Source organism: Pagrus pagrus (assembly GCF_965226575.1).
Source record: "Pagrus pagrus genome assembly, chromosome: 9".
Taxonomy (NCBI): domain Eukaryota; kingdom Metazoa; phylum Chordata; class Actinopteri; order Spariformes; family Sparidae; genus Pagrus; species Pagrus pagrus.
In genome coordinates, this window is record NC_140193.1 from 531054 (window position 1) to 545524 (window position 14471).

A 14471-nucleotide genomic window follows, 5' to 3' on the forward strand; every position below is an offset into this window, starting at 1 on the left:
GCTGGTCCACAGAGACGTGACAGTGATCAGTCTTCAGTCTGCTGATTGAATCCGTCACAGCTTGTTGTGTCCAGTTTATTAATCCTCATCACATCCTGATCATTAAACATGAAACGTGTTTCATGTTTAATGATCAGCTCATTAGAGAGAACTGAATTAAAGCACCATGAGATGAAGCCTCAGAGGAACTTTAACCAGATGAAGAACTGAAGAAAGTGGCCTTCAGTTCCTCCTCCTCCTCTGATCTGCTCCATTATTCATCTTTATATTTGTGGCTGGCTGATTTTATTGGCTGCAGTAACGAGCTGACTGCACGAGCATCGTTAGCCCCCGTGAATACTGAACCAGAGGAGAATGAATAGTCAGTGAGCAACAGATATAAAGACTCGGAGAGGACAATGGAAATTAGCTGAGCGTCCAAACAGAAGGTCTGACTGAGGCACATGTTCATGTCTGTGACAGACACACCGGAGGAACCTCACGCTGAAGATTTACAAGAGGTTTTTAAATGGTCAGAGACAAAACTGTAAATATCTGTAATATCCAAGAACAGGTCGGACTCACACACAGGTCGGACTCACACACAGGTCAGACTCACACACAGGTCGGACTCACAAACAGGTCGGACTCACACACAGGTCGGACTCACAAACAGGACTCACAAACAGGTCGGACTCACAAACAGGACTCACACACAGGTCGGACTCACAAACAGGTCGGACTCACAAACAAGTCGGACTCACAAACAGGTCGGACTCACACACAGGTCGGACTCACAAACAAGTCGGACTCACAAACAGGTCGGACTCACAAACAAGTCGGACTCACAAACAGGTCGGACTCACAAACAAGTCGGACTCACAAACAGGTCGGACTCACACACAGGTCGGACTCACACACAGGTCGGACTCACAAACAGGTCGGACTCACACACAGGTCGGACTCACAAACAGGTCGGACTCACACACAGGTCGGACTCTGATTGTTAGAAAACATTTTAGTTTTTACTTGTTTAGTGTCTCACCTCTGAACACATCGTCTTCATCAACATCTGACTGTTTTTAATCACATCTTAAAGTCGTTCAAACAAATCAAACCATAGTCTGCTCACACACACACACACACACACACACACACACACACACACACACAGTGTTGTACTGAAGCAGAAGTCCTTGTCACTGTCTGTTATGTCAGACCCGTGTGATGGTACTGTTCACACTGTGTGTCCGACCTCACTTCCCTGAGGACCAATAATAGCTCCCGACTGACACACATCTGTCTGTGTGTGTGTGTGTGTGTGTGTGTGTCTGTGTGTCTGTGTGTGTGTGTCCACTTCACCTGCAGCTCTCAGCTCTGATTGGCTGTAATCCGTCCACACATCCTCCGGTTATTTGACACCTGGACCTTATTTATAGGTGTAATTATGCTCGTGTACTCACACAGACAATTGTAGTGCAGCTCGGAGTCCTTCGGACGTTAGTTAGATCCAGCCGATCGTGACCGCAGCGCACCGGGGCCTCGGCAACGCAGCTTCTACATACGAATTATCTGCCGCGAAACTCGCTCAGTTCACCTACATTTTGTCATGAACGGCCAGTGTTATCATCATGTCAGCTCAGCTACCTTGTTGTCGTCAACCCTGTTTCTTCTTATTTCTCCTGTGTAATAGCTTCAGTCTGTGGTCTGTATTCTACACAAGCCATTACTAAAGTACAGATATCCAAATTCGCCAAGTTATTTACTTATAAAGCAAACAAATTCATGGAAAATAGACCCTTTATGCATGTATAGACTACTTACTCAATCGGACGTTGGCCGCTCGGTCCTGCTGGCTTTGGCTGGGTCTTCCAATTTACCTTCGGGACACGGAAAAAAGTCTCTACCACAACCCGGTTTATCATCGCCGAGAAATCCTCCAGAGTAGTCAGACATATATTTATGGAGACATCAATACGTGTATGCCCTGGTCTCAAGTCCCACTGTTGCCATCGGTGAGCAGTGTCCACAAGAGCACCAGCAGTTCCTGGGCCAGCTGTTCGGCTCGCTGCCTCCGCGTCCTCCTTTCATGGAGCTCCTCGTCAGTGTATTCTTGCTCAAAACGGTAAGGACACCGATCAGACTCAAAGTCGTCGTCGTCCGACACCTCTACATCAGATATTCTGCCATGTTGCACAGAAATAGCCGACCAAAACAAAGTGAAACAGCTGAGTTTTTGCGGCGCATGTCTATGACGTCATCAAAAGTTTGTTTGGGTGACGGCGACAACAAGGTAGCTGAGCTGACATGATGATAACACTGGCCATTCATGACAAAATGTAGGTGAACTGAGCGAGTTTCGCGGCAGATAATTCCTGTGTAAAAGCTGCGTTGCCGTGGCCCCGGTGCGCTGCGGTCACGATCGGCTGGATCTAAATAACGTCCGAAGGACTCCGAGCTGCACTACAATTGTCTGTGTGAGTATACGAGCATAATTACACCTATAAATAAGGTCCAGGTGTCAAATAACAGGAGTTCCCCTTTAACACTGTGATCTGCCGTCACCTCGTCATCATGAGCTTCAGTTACATGGACCATATCGATTGAACCTGATTAAGAATGAGTTCTGATCCGGACGCTCTCCTCAGACTGAAGTGGTGACATGAAGCACGTTGACTCTGTTTCAGTACTTTTTATACTGTTTAATTTCATTATATTTATTGTTATTTTAATGTAATATTAGGGTCCATGTTTAATCAGGATTCGTTCATGTGACTCGTCCACTACACAACACAGTTCACATGCAGCTGATGTTCTGATCATGGTCCGTTTAAAAGCCCAGACAGAACCAAACATCACAAACCTTCACAGTTTAAACCTTTTTCATTAACTGATCATATACAAAGTGTCCCATGTAAAGTATGACCAGATTATTCTTTGCTCACCGTCTTCACATTAATGTGTAGTGACGTACGTTTCTCAAACAAAGATGGCGGCTTCCAAGGTGAACTAAAGACTGTGTGAGTCTGTGTGAGTCAGTGTGAGTCAGTGTGAGTCTGTGAGTCTGTGTGAGTCTGTGTGTGTTTGTGTGAGTCTATGTGAGTCAGTGTGAGTCTGTGTGAGTCAGTGTGAGTCTGTGTGCTTCTCTTTGGTTTTCTGCCTGTTTTTGTCAGTTTGCTTTTTGGATGTTGGACTCTCAGTTAAACATTAAAGCTCACTTCTTGTTTCTCAACCTGCCTGCTGGAGTGTTTTGTGTTCAGCCTGCTGGAGTGTTTTGTGTTCAGCCTGCTGGAGTGTTTTATTTCAGCCTGCTGGAGTGTTTTTTTTTCAGCCTGCTGGAGTGTTTTTTTTTCAGCCTGCTGGAGTGTTTTGTGTTCAGCCTGCTGGAGTGTTTTTTTTTCAGCCTGCTGGAGTGTTTTGTGTTCAGCCTGCTGGAGTGTTTTGTGTTCAGCCTGCTGGAGTGTTTTGTGTTCAGCCTGCTGGTGTGTTTTGTGTTCATCACTCTGTTAATCATCACTGTTAACATTTTAAACAACACACAATGAACATCCACACGTTCTCCTGCTGTCACCACTTTAATCACATGAACGTTACATTAAATGCGTTATTACATCTGATTATGAACTTCACACTGTGTTCACGTAACAGTTCTTACATTCATGACACAAGGGATGTTTACGGTTGTTTTCTTCTACAGTGATGATGATCAAACAGAACAGATGAATCTGATGCGTCTGCATATTTCTGTTTGTGTGAACACACAGCTGAAGTCATGAATCAGCTTAATGCATCAGGCCCCAGGCTGTGTGTGTGTGTGTGTGTGTGTGTTCACTCTTTCATCATGTACAGTGTGTTAATTAGTGTGTTTTCAGCAGACGACTCGTTCCCTCTGCTGCAGCTGTTTCTGTGTTTACCAATATTCATTAAATATTAATTCAAACATAAAAACATCTCAGTGTGTTTTTGTCCTCCACAACATGCAGCTTTACAATGTGAGTGTGCATGTGAGCGTGCACACGCTGCAGAGTGAGTGTGTGTGTGTGTGTGTTACTGAAGTGTGTGTGCAGTGTTTTTATGGTTCACTGCCTCTCTCTCTCCCAGCTCGCCTTGCCAAATATCACCTGTCAATCACACACTGTGTTAGACCTTCAGGTGGCTTACAGTGTGTGTGTGTGTGTGTGTGTGTGTGTGTGTGTGTGTGTGTGTGTCCTGTTTGTACAGACTGGGTGGTGTCAGTATCGATGCTGCAGTCTGTCAGAGCTCAGCAGGTCTTCAGGAGGAGGATCAGGTCGTCAGGAAGCAGACAGTGGACGAACAGTGTCGGCGAATTTTAACAAATTTGTGCTCAAAATCTTTTTACTGTAAAAATAAAAGACGCAGACGAGAGGAAGCGTTTGTCGCCTCATCGTGGATTTTTTTCACTTCCTGAACGATGATCGTCTTTCAAACCTTCTCCAGCTGAACAGTTTTACGTCCTGGTCCTTGTGTTTGTTTGTCTCTCCACAGTTTTTACCTTCTTACAGATCACTGGATTTTGGATCTCTGTCCTGTTTGGACTCCTCACCATCCTGTCAGTCTGCCTCAGTGTCTCCGTCCCACCACAGCACCAGTTAATACTCCTCATGTGATTTGTGTAAAAAAGTAACTAGTAACTAAAGCTGTCAGAAGGTAGTGGAGTAGAAGAGGAAAGATTCAAAGGTACCTCAGTACTTTAAATGTGCTCTAAGTTTCATTCCCCCTTCTGTATCTAACAGTGACGACGTGAAGTAAAATGAGCCACAGGTGTTTTCAGGTGAATCTGTAACTCATGAGATGATTTAATATTTTAAAATATTCAACACCAGATGAGAAACTTCTGCAGTTAATGAATGTTAACGAGCTCATAAAGAGAAGTTAATTAAACATGGAGGAACTGATTTACTGGCGGAAGGTCGTCTGCATGTGATCATGTGACAGGTGTGAGATTAAACACCTGAGGGTCTGAGTTCTGGATGTACGGCAGCCCTGAGGGGTCACGTCCAGCTCGTTCATCAGCATGCTGTCAGCGTACAGCACAGATAATCACTCAGCAAGCTGCTGCATCACTGAGCTTATTATAATCATGTTTTCAAAAGGTTTAACCCGTTTTTATATCTGCAGCTGATGCTGAACATGTGAAGTTTTAAAATAAACTTATATAGACGGGCCCGGCTTAATTAAAGGACTAATCCTCTGTCTGAATGATTGAAATGTGTTGACACTTTTTATTTTTTCTCTTCTTTGTTTATTAGTTTTCTCACCTGAAGAAGAAACTTTACACTTCCTGTGTTGCTTTTAGAGCGAAGAAGAACTGATCTCTGGTGTGTAACGTTAAGCAGAGCTAACGGAGCTAACGGAGCTAACGGAGCTAACTGGGAAGTAGCAGGGTCCCGTTTCTTAAATAACGTGGTCTCAGCTCGGTGCACAGACTCAGGTACCGACTGACACTGATACCTGCTGTTTCGGCAGCATCGGCGGTATCAGAATCAGAACATATCTAATGGTGGTATTGGTACTGGGCTGAACAGTCTGGGAGTTGTGTGTTTGGGTCGGCTGCTGGTCTGTCAGAACCTCGTCAGCTGAGTGGGGCAAGTCTTCGGTCAGTTGTGCAAAACACAAAAAGCCCTGAATAATTTGAAAGTGTGAGCTGCCGATGTTTTATTTGAATGGTGTTAATGTCTCAGATGTTTCATGAGGCTGCTTCTTTCAATGGATCATAAAAATACACAGATAATAACATGAGTCCTCTGCAGTCGCTCTGTGACTCATCCACAGCTCCTGCCCAACAGTAACTCACATATTCTGATCTGAAACACGTCAGCAGAGCGATGTGAGTCTGAACATGAACATCATGCAGACTCTTGTGTTGACGTGTTGTTGGTGTGAACATCAGTCAAACTCCCTGAGACGACCGGTCGAGCGCTGCACTTCTCTCCAGCTGTCAGAGGACAAAGACCTCAGTGTGTTTGTTGTTGTGGCAGCAGGAGATGGAGCCAGTCAGCCAATCAGCTCTCACCTTTCTGTGGTTGTTGTTTCGTGGTTTTTGCAGCTCATTATTTGTATTTTAGTATCAGTTTTTCATCACATTAAAGGAGCAGTGTGTGTTTCTGGAGTTTTAATCTTTACAATATTAATGAACTCATAATAAAATCTTTGTGTCATCAGTGAATCAACACTGTTTGAAGATAGAGAGGTGGCAGGGTCCGCCACACATAAACATGACTTCTCATTAACATTTCTTCACAGGGCTCCTCTAAATAAAACCAGCCTGTGTCCGTCTGTCGATGTTTTGTATTGACGCCAGCAGACAATAGAAGCAAAGCACCCTGGGAGTCCGACACATTCAAACCAAACACTGTCTGCTGTCTTTGACGCTCCTCGTCAGGCTCGATGACTCTCAGTTATGATGTGAAGACGTGTTTGCGTCTGAAAGGAAACAGGAAACAGAAGTGGGTCATGTTCTTTGTGTTGGTTCTGAGGTTGTCAGAGTCCACAGGTCAGTGATCAGCTGCTGTACTAATTAGGATTAAACTGGACTCCTGCAGTCTGATGTTGTGCGCTGTTCATCAGGAGCTGTGTCTGTTACAAAGTTGGATACTGCACCTTTAAAGCTGCGATGTGCTCCAACAGAACCGGTCTCCATACAGATATTTAAGTGCTTGTTTCAGCTTTGATTACAACAGCTGATCGGTCAGCTTCTATAAAATCATCTTCACTGTCGGTTCAGTTTTCACCTCACATGGTCGTCTGCTACTCTGTGTATCTTCACTATTCTGATGAATGAGTCCATTAAAAATCACCAAGCATGGCATGAAACCGTCTGAATAACTCTTCAAGACAAAACGCACTTCAAGGAGAGCTCCAGATGAACCTGAGAGCCGTCCGGTGTGTCTGAAACACCACCAGCTCCGTCTGCACAGCTCGATAAGGCTCAGCCTCGACGCTCTGCCTCCATGAAGAGGTCCTGCAGACCTCGGGCTGTCTTCTTACTGCCCGTCACGGTTCTGACCCACAAACACACTTTTATACAACATGAGGACTGTTGAAGCTTCTCAGCTCAAACACATCACACACTCACACAACATCGACTCAGGACGGACGCTTTTCATTTGAATCAGTCTGAACTCTGATTTTAGGAGCACATGAACAACAGATATTCAAATGTAATCTTCATTTCCTGCTTTCTGATGAGTTTTTATGGATGTAAATAAACACACACAGTCCTCCACATCCTGAACGTTATCTACATGCTTCAGTATTTGTAGATGAACTTCCTGCTGGCTTCATGTTCACTGATCTTCTCTTCTGACTGCAGGAAAGTCAGTGAGTGTGTTTCAGAATGTGGAACTATTCCTTTAAAGAGAGGTGAAGCAGTGAAGTTCTTCCTCCTCGTCCTCCTCGTCCTCCTCGGCCTCTCATTCATCAGTGATCATCAACAGTAACAGCTGGTTTATACAGGCCCAACAACCAATCAGATCCTCTGATCTCATGACTGACAGATGCTCCAGGTAGACGTGACTGACAGTAGACAGAGCTGCTGTGACGTCACCCACAGGTTTGTCAAAGTGGGCGGGACCTGACCCCCCCTCACCCCCAGCTAATCAAAACACGGGCCAACAGGTGGAGGAAGTGAGCCTGGTGGTGAAACACGCCCACCTAGCTTCAAGCTACCGAACTAGTAAAGGCTAACAAGCTAACTGTGTTCACACATGAAGAGCGAAGATGCTTCACAGTTCGACCCAAACAGACGTAAGAAGCAAACAACAGAGGCTGTCACCTGACGCACTGACGCACTGTTCACCTGCAGCTACAGCTGGTGGTCACAGCTCTGTAGAGAGTATTATGGGATGTTTGTACAGGATGTGAGGCAGCAGCGAAGCTCACAGTTCAACAGTGAAAGTCAGACTTAATGAAAAACCTTTTTACAGTGTGCAGAGAGGGAGCTGTCAATCAAACAGGGAGTGTGTGTGTGTGTGTGTGTGTGTGCGTGTGTGTGTGTGTGTGTGTGTGTGTGTGTGTGTGTGTGTGTGGTGCCAGGCTGTCTGGATGTGGCATTCGGCTGCCATGGCAACAGCTGCTGTCACTCGGCGCCTGACTGACATTGATTGCCCATGATTGGCTGTCAGACAAGCAGGAAGCAGCTGTAATTGGCTGTGACACGAGGATGAGGGAGGCAGGTGGAGTGTGTTCTCAGTGACCAGCACAAAGGTCGGTGTGTGTGTGTGTGTGTGTGTGTGTGTGTGTGTTACAGCTCAGTCGCTCTTCATTACGTTAACTCTGCTTCATACGCTGCAGATGTTTCATGTTTTCTACACTTCCTCCTCTGACCGTCACGTGTTTCATGTCCTCTGGCTGCGGTCCTGATCCACACTGAACATCTGGACCTGTTTGTTCTGCTTCAGTCAGAGTTCAGCTGAACACAAACCGGACGCTCAAAGGTCACAAGTCTGACTGAAGCGTGAGCGTTATAGATGTGAAGTTTAAAGACTTTAAAACGTGTTCAGCCTGCTGAGTTCCTGATCCGATCCCGTCGCTGAGCTCAGGTTTAGTTTTAGTGTCTGTGCTGAAACGATATGAACAAACCTGGCAACCTCGACAGGCTGCACACAGTCAGTGAACACTGACAATAAACAGCTCCTGAATTTAATCAAAGCAAAAACACAAAGTGGAGTTTTTACTTTTCACTTTATCTACAGGAACAAATGGGAAATTAAGTGGAAATGAAACAGGAAGTTAAGGTGTGTTCAACAATGAGAACACAGAGAACTGAAGAGTGAAACAAACAGAAGAAGAAGAAAAGAACGAAAGAAAGAGAAGAAAAGAAAGAAGGACAGAAAGGAGGATGGGACGAAGGAAAGAAAGAAGGAAAGGAGGACATACGAAGACATAGTGGAAAAAAGAGGAGACAGAAGGCAGAGAAAATAATTGAAAGGAGTAAAAAAAGAAAGTGAATGAAAAAAGACAGGATGAAATCAGTGTAGAAAGAAAGAAAGAAAGAAAGAGAAAGAAGATGCCTCCTGTAGATTTAAATGTTGCTCATGAAGAAACGTCCAGTCAGAATTTATCAGGCTTCAGTTTCTGACTGCAGCTTCAGTCTGCAGCTGCCTGAAGTTCATAGCTTTAGCTTAGCTCAAAGACTGGAAACAGATGGAAACTGCTAGCCTGGATCTGATCCGACCAGCAGCTCTTAAAGGAATAGTTCACTCTAGAACGAAATTCAGTCATTATGGACTCCCCCTCCTGCTGATGAGAAGTCCGGTGTAGTTTCTTATTCCTCACAGTGCAGCTGCAGACCCGCGGGGTACCGGTGTGAATCTATCGCGAGTCTCGTTCATCTTGTCCAGCGCGGCCTCCGTAGTGCAAACGCTGTGCGGGAGACTCGCTGCCTCCAGGCAGATGCAGCATAGCGACTGTTTAGGCTGTAAAAATGTACTAAATGAGGTCGTCTGGAGTAAACTCTGGATGTCGCCACTTCAGGACACTTGGGTTGCAGCGGACGAGCAGTATGGAGGAATATTACAAAGTGTTTGTGTAGTTTTATGGACCTCTTCGTCTCGGGCACATTGACGCCCGTTATATGTATTTTTGCTGCAGGAGGGAAGCACCGCGGGTCTGCAGCTGCACTTTGAGGAATAAGAAACTACACCGGACAGGCAGTCTTCATTTAACATCACAGGGTTTCAGGTGGAGGGTCACCTGTCAGGAGACAGGTGAGACAGGTGAGACAGTCTGTCCTCTGCTCTCACTGTGGACCGGATGGACCTGAACATCAGAACAGAGCAGTGATCAGCATCAGAATCATGAAGCAGACACAGCTCTGATCCTTCCTCCTGAATTAAATAAGTCCTGGAGAATAAAGCTCTCAGCAGGGGTCCAGCTCACACATTTCTACTGTGAGAGCAGCTTGTGGGACATGTGGTGGTCCTGGTTCTGATCCAGATCAGCTCTGACAAACACAGAACATCAGACTGTGATTATGAGCAGAGCAGCTCACTGCCTGCAGCGACATGTGAGTGTGTGGTGATGATTAGCGTGTCACACATGATCACTGCTGCAGATGATCTGACGCAGGTTTGATTCTTCACTGTGGAGATGAAGACAACCATCACACACACGAGTGTCAGAGCTGGATCCTCTCTGTCACACACACAGGAACCAGAGACCTTCAACACTCGGGTCAGTCTGCAGTCCAGTGATGAAGTGTGAACCTCCTCTGACTCTGAGCTTCTCTGCAGGATTGTTTGGGAGTGGACCAGGTCCAGTGCGTCTCTGCTCACAGTGGAGCTGAGATCAACAGACAGTGTCGGTGCAGCAGTGATGTTGGTGTTGACCCGGTCTGCTGTGGGTCAAAGGGGCTGAGCAGGATGGACCTGTGCTTATGAGATTGTGGTGGTGACTAAAAGGTTTGGAGGTTCACTGGACACATCTGAAAGGGAGGAGACCTCAGGGCGACCCAGTCAGCTGGGAGGGAACACCTCTGGATCTCAACAACAGCAGCTGAGAGTGACTCACAGCTGGAGCCGTCATCACAGCCTGTCAGGCTCTCATGTGATGGACTCGTTCAGTCTGTTGGCGCTGTAAACCTGCTATCATCTCGTCTGAATGTGTGATCATGTTTTTTTTATCTCTATCAGCTGAGCTTGAACAGATCAGAGGGCTGAAGTCACATGTTTGGTTCTGACTCAGAGAACACGTCTGACTGTGAGCAGCTTCATCCTCATCCAGGTGATTAATATTTAACTGAGAACCAGAATCTTTAAACACAAACTACACAGGACATTTTACTGCACTGATACTTTGACTACATACAGAAATACTTCTGATACAGCAGGACTTTACTGTGAATACTTCACAGCTCGGTACAGATGAGCTCAGTCAGTCTGTTCCTGCTCAACAGAAGCAGTTTAAACGTATTGAACCGTCTGGTGACAGTCGCTCACATTGATCCTGTCTGTCGGCTGATGACGAGCTGTCATCAGTCAGAGGAGCTGAGCAGGATCCTCCTCTGATGCTCAGTGATCCATGCTGCAGCACTGATGAACACACCAGGATCTGTCTGTCTCCTGCAGACAGACGCAACATCACATCCACCATCGCTGTGTTCAGAGCAAACAGGCGACACGTTGCTGCGGTTTGTTCTGTTCATTGTTGTTCATTTATTCTCTAACAGCTGCAGCGTTTGTGTCCGACGTGCAGAACAACACGACAACAAAGTTTCTGTCTTCGGCCTTCAGTTTGTCTCTTGTCTCTGTGCTGATGCTCAGTTTGTCTCTTGTCTCTGTGCTGATGCTCAGTTTGTCTCTTGTCTCTGTGCTGATGCTCAGTTTGTCTCTTGTCTCTGTGCTGATGTGACCTCCTCTGACTCTCAGTTACATTTTGTTTTATCGTCTCAGTGTCTCTTTGTGGTGTTTTTCAGAGGACAGTATCGTGGACCTCAAACTGAACTCATCATCTGCTCCGGCTCTGAACAACCCGACCACAGAGCCTGAATCAACCTGACAGGAAGTTGACTTCAGGACATCACAGACTGAACTGTGCGGCTTCATGACTCAAACCTTCTGTCAAACATCTGTTTCTACTGTCAGTGAAGAAGCTTCAGATCCAGCTGTGGTCTGATGAACTCTTCACCTGCCGTCTGTCTCGTCCTCTGTCAGTGTCTCTGTCTCTGTGTCTGAAGATGCACCTGTTCATACAGAGGTAAGAGCAGCGCTGTGGATGGAGGTGATCTGTGAGGTCATTACATGCATCAGGACATGTGAACAGAGAATCCTCTGAGCTCACGACAGAAGCTCCAGATGTTCAAACAAAGGATAGACTCTGCAGAAAGACATCCATCCATGTCTTCTCCTTCTCCTTCTTCTTCTCTTTCTTCAGAACTCGGTCTGGTTCCTGTTCTGTCTGGACTCTTGGTCTCTGCTCTGAGGGTCTTCCAGACGCCTCCAGGCAGATAAATGACTTCGACCAAGGAGCCTCACAGCAGCTTCACTCTGAGACACTGAAGACTCATACAGGTCCAACAGGAGCTTCACTCTGAGACACTGAAGACTGATACAGGTCCAACAGGAGCTTCACTCTGAGACACTGAAGACTGAAACAGGTCCAACAGGAGCTTCACTCTGAGACACTGAAGACTGAAACAGGTCCAACAGCAGCTTCACTCTCCTCCAGAGAGCAGTGACAGCACACAGAGCTGTGGTTCATCTCCATGTCACATATCAGGACTTTTACATCAACAGTAATGTTGAAATGTGGTAAACAATCCTCCAGAGAACATGAATAATATAATAATATGTTCATTATCTTTTCACACGGGACGAATTGTTTCAGAGGATTTTCTTCTTTTTAGTCATCTGATCTGAGAAACACTCACAGAGAGTGATGACAGAACGTAAAGCTGTGAACACATCACACACCAGGTCAGCTGATCCTGTGTGTGTGTGTGTGTGTGTGTGTGTCTGCTGCTGATTGATCACGTTATTGAATTAACATGGTGAACATGTAATTATCAGGCTGAGCCTCTGTCCAATCACATCATCAGTGTGCTGCCTCACAGACTGATAACATGGAGACACAACACTTCCTGTTGCTCACGTCCACCAAACATCTTTCACCTTAATGTGTGTTTCCTTTTCTTTGACCAGGATTGGATCAGTATCAGAACTTTAGGAGCTGACTTCACTTTAACGAAGTCAGGAAACTGATCACCTCTCGGTCACTGAGTTAAGTAGATGATTTAATTGAGCTAAAAACAGCTTAAATGTAAAAGTCAACTTTACCTGAGGTAATTAGTTTGTTGATGTATTTATTTTGAAGTAAAGTCACGTTGTCAGACTTTACAGCGTGTCTGTTAATAACCACAGAGTCACTGTTGAATTATAATCAATTAGTCAACTGATCGTTTTATTAAATCAATTATACTTTGATTAATTTGCATTTAAATGAAAAAGTCAAAAGTCAGATTGAGTCATTAACTCTTCATTTAAAGACAGAAGAAGGAAATTAACAAACTGAGTTAACATTTTATTCTTATGAGTTTTAAATGTGTTCATTAAATCCTGAAGTTGTCACAGATTCACTTAAATTAAACGTGATCGTCCATACTGTCAGTTTACTATGTTGGGTTATTCTACTTCCTGTCTGTCCGTCCTCATCAGCAGTCCCTCCTCTGTTTCACCTCCTCAGCTTCCTTCTGTTTGTCCCACAGTTAAAGGTGCAGTACGTAAAAACTGACCAACATGAATCCACACTGTCAACAAACAGGCAGAATATCACCAGAGTAACTGCTAATGTCACTAATGCTATTTTGTTTATCAATCCATGACTCTGTTGCTACTGTTAGCTTGTTAGCTCAGCTAGCCGTGGAGCTGGCTGGACTATCTTGGGTGTGTTGGTGTTTACACTACGAGCACAAGAGCTTTGGATCACTGGGAGAAGGAGGCTAGTTAGCATGCTAACTTCATACCTCTGCAACACTATACGTACAAGTCTCTAATGTAACGTCTGAACTGTTTTTTCTGCAAATTCTGTTGAATGTTTATTTTTTTGTTTTAAACTAAAGCTCTTACATATTTCACCTGTAAAGGTTCATTCTGTGGAGTTTTTCTTTCTCTGACTGGAGGCTGTGAGGACGGAGGAGACGTCTGCTCGCACTGTAAACAACAAGAAAAGATGACTTGACACTCACAATGTACAGCAACTAAAGGAGCACACACACGCACACGCACACACACACACACACGCACACACACAGATGTTCAGTCATTAGTCTGTCAGTGTGTCAGGATGTTGAGTTTAATCAGTCTGCAGCAGAATCCAATAAGCTGCTAATGGCCGGGAGCATGATAACACTGTGTGTGTGTGTGTGTGTGTGTGTGTGTGTGTGTGTGTGTGGTCAGTATCAGCAGCCACATGAAGGAAAAACAATCTTTTCAGGAATAAAGTCAGAATATTACAGAAGATTTCAGCATTAACACAGTAAACAGTGAAAACAGACGCAGCGTCAGTCTTTATGACGCAAACTAAACAAACTACTTACTGTTTTCATTTAATGCTGAATTTACAAGACAATGATTCAGAGTCTGTCAGAGACAGTTTCACGTGATGAAGTTTGTTTTAACAAAACAACTCTTAAAATCACCACATTTGTTAATGGAGTCTGGTGGTGTTGTGTTACTGGTTCAATGGTTGGATCAGTTTTAACGGTTGAAAGGAGTCCTCCTCCTCCTCCTCCTCCTCCTCTCCTCCTCCTCCTCCTCTCCTCTCCTCCTCCTCTTCCTCCTCCTCCTCCTCCTCTCCTCTCCTCCTCCTGATTATCAGACAGAGCTGAAGGGCAGAGAGGAGGAGTCAGAATAACAGGCACACACACGCGGATGTGTGTACTTGTTGATTGGTCCAGTGTGTGTGTGACTGGAGGACGGTGGACAGTCGGCCTGCTGTCCTCTGCTGGGACACACAGTGATGTTGATCAGAGACAT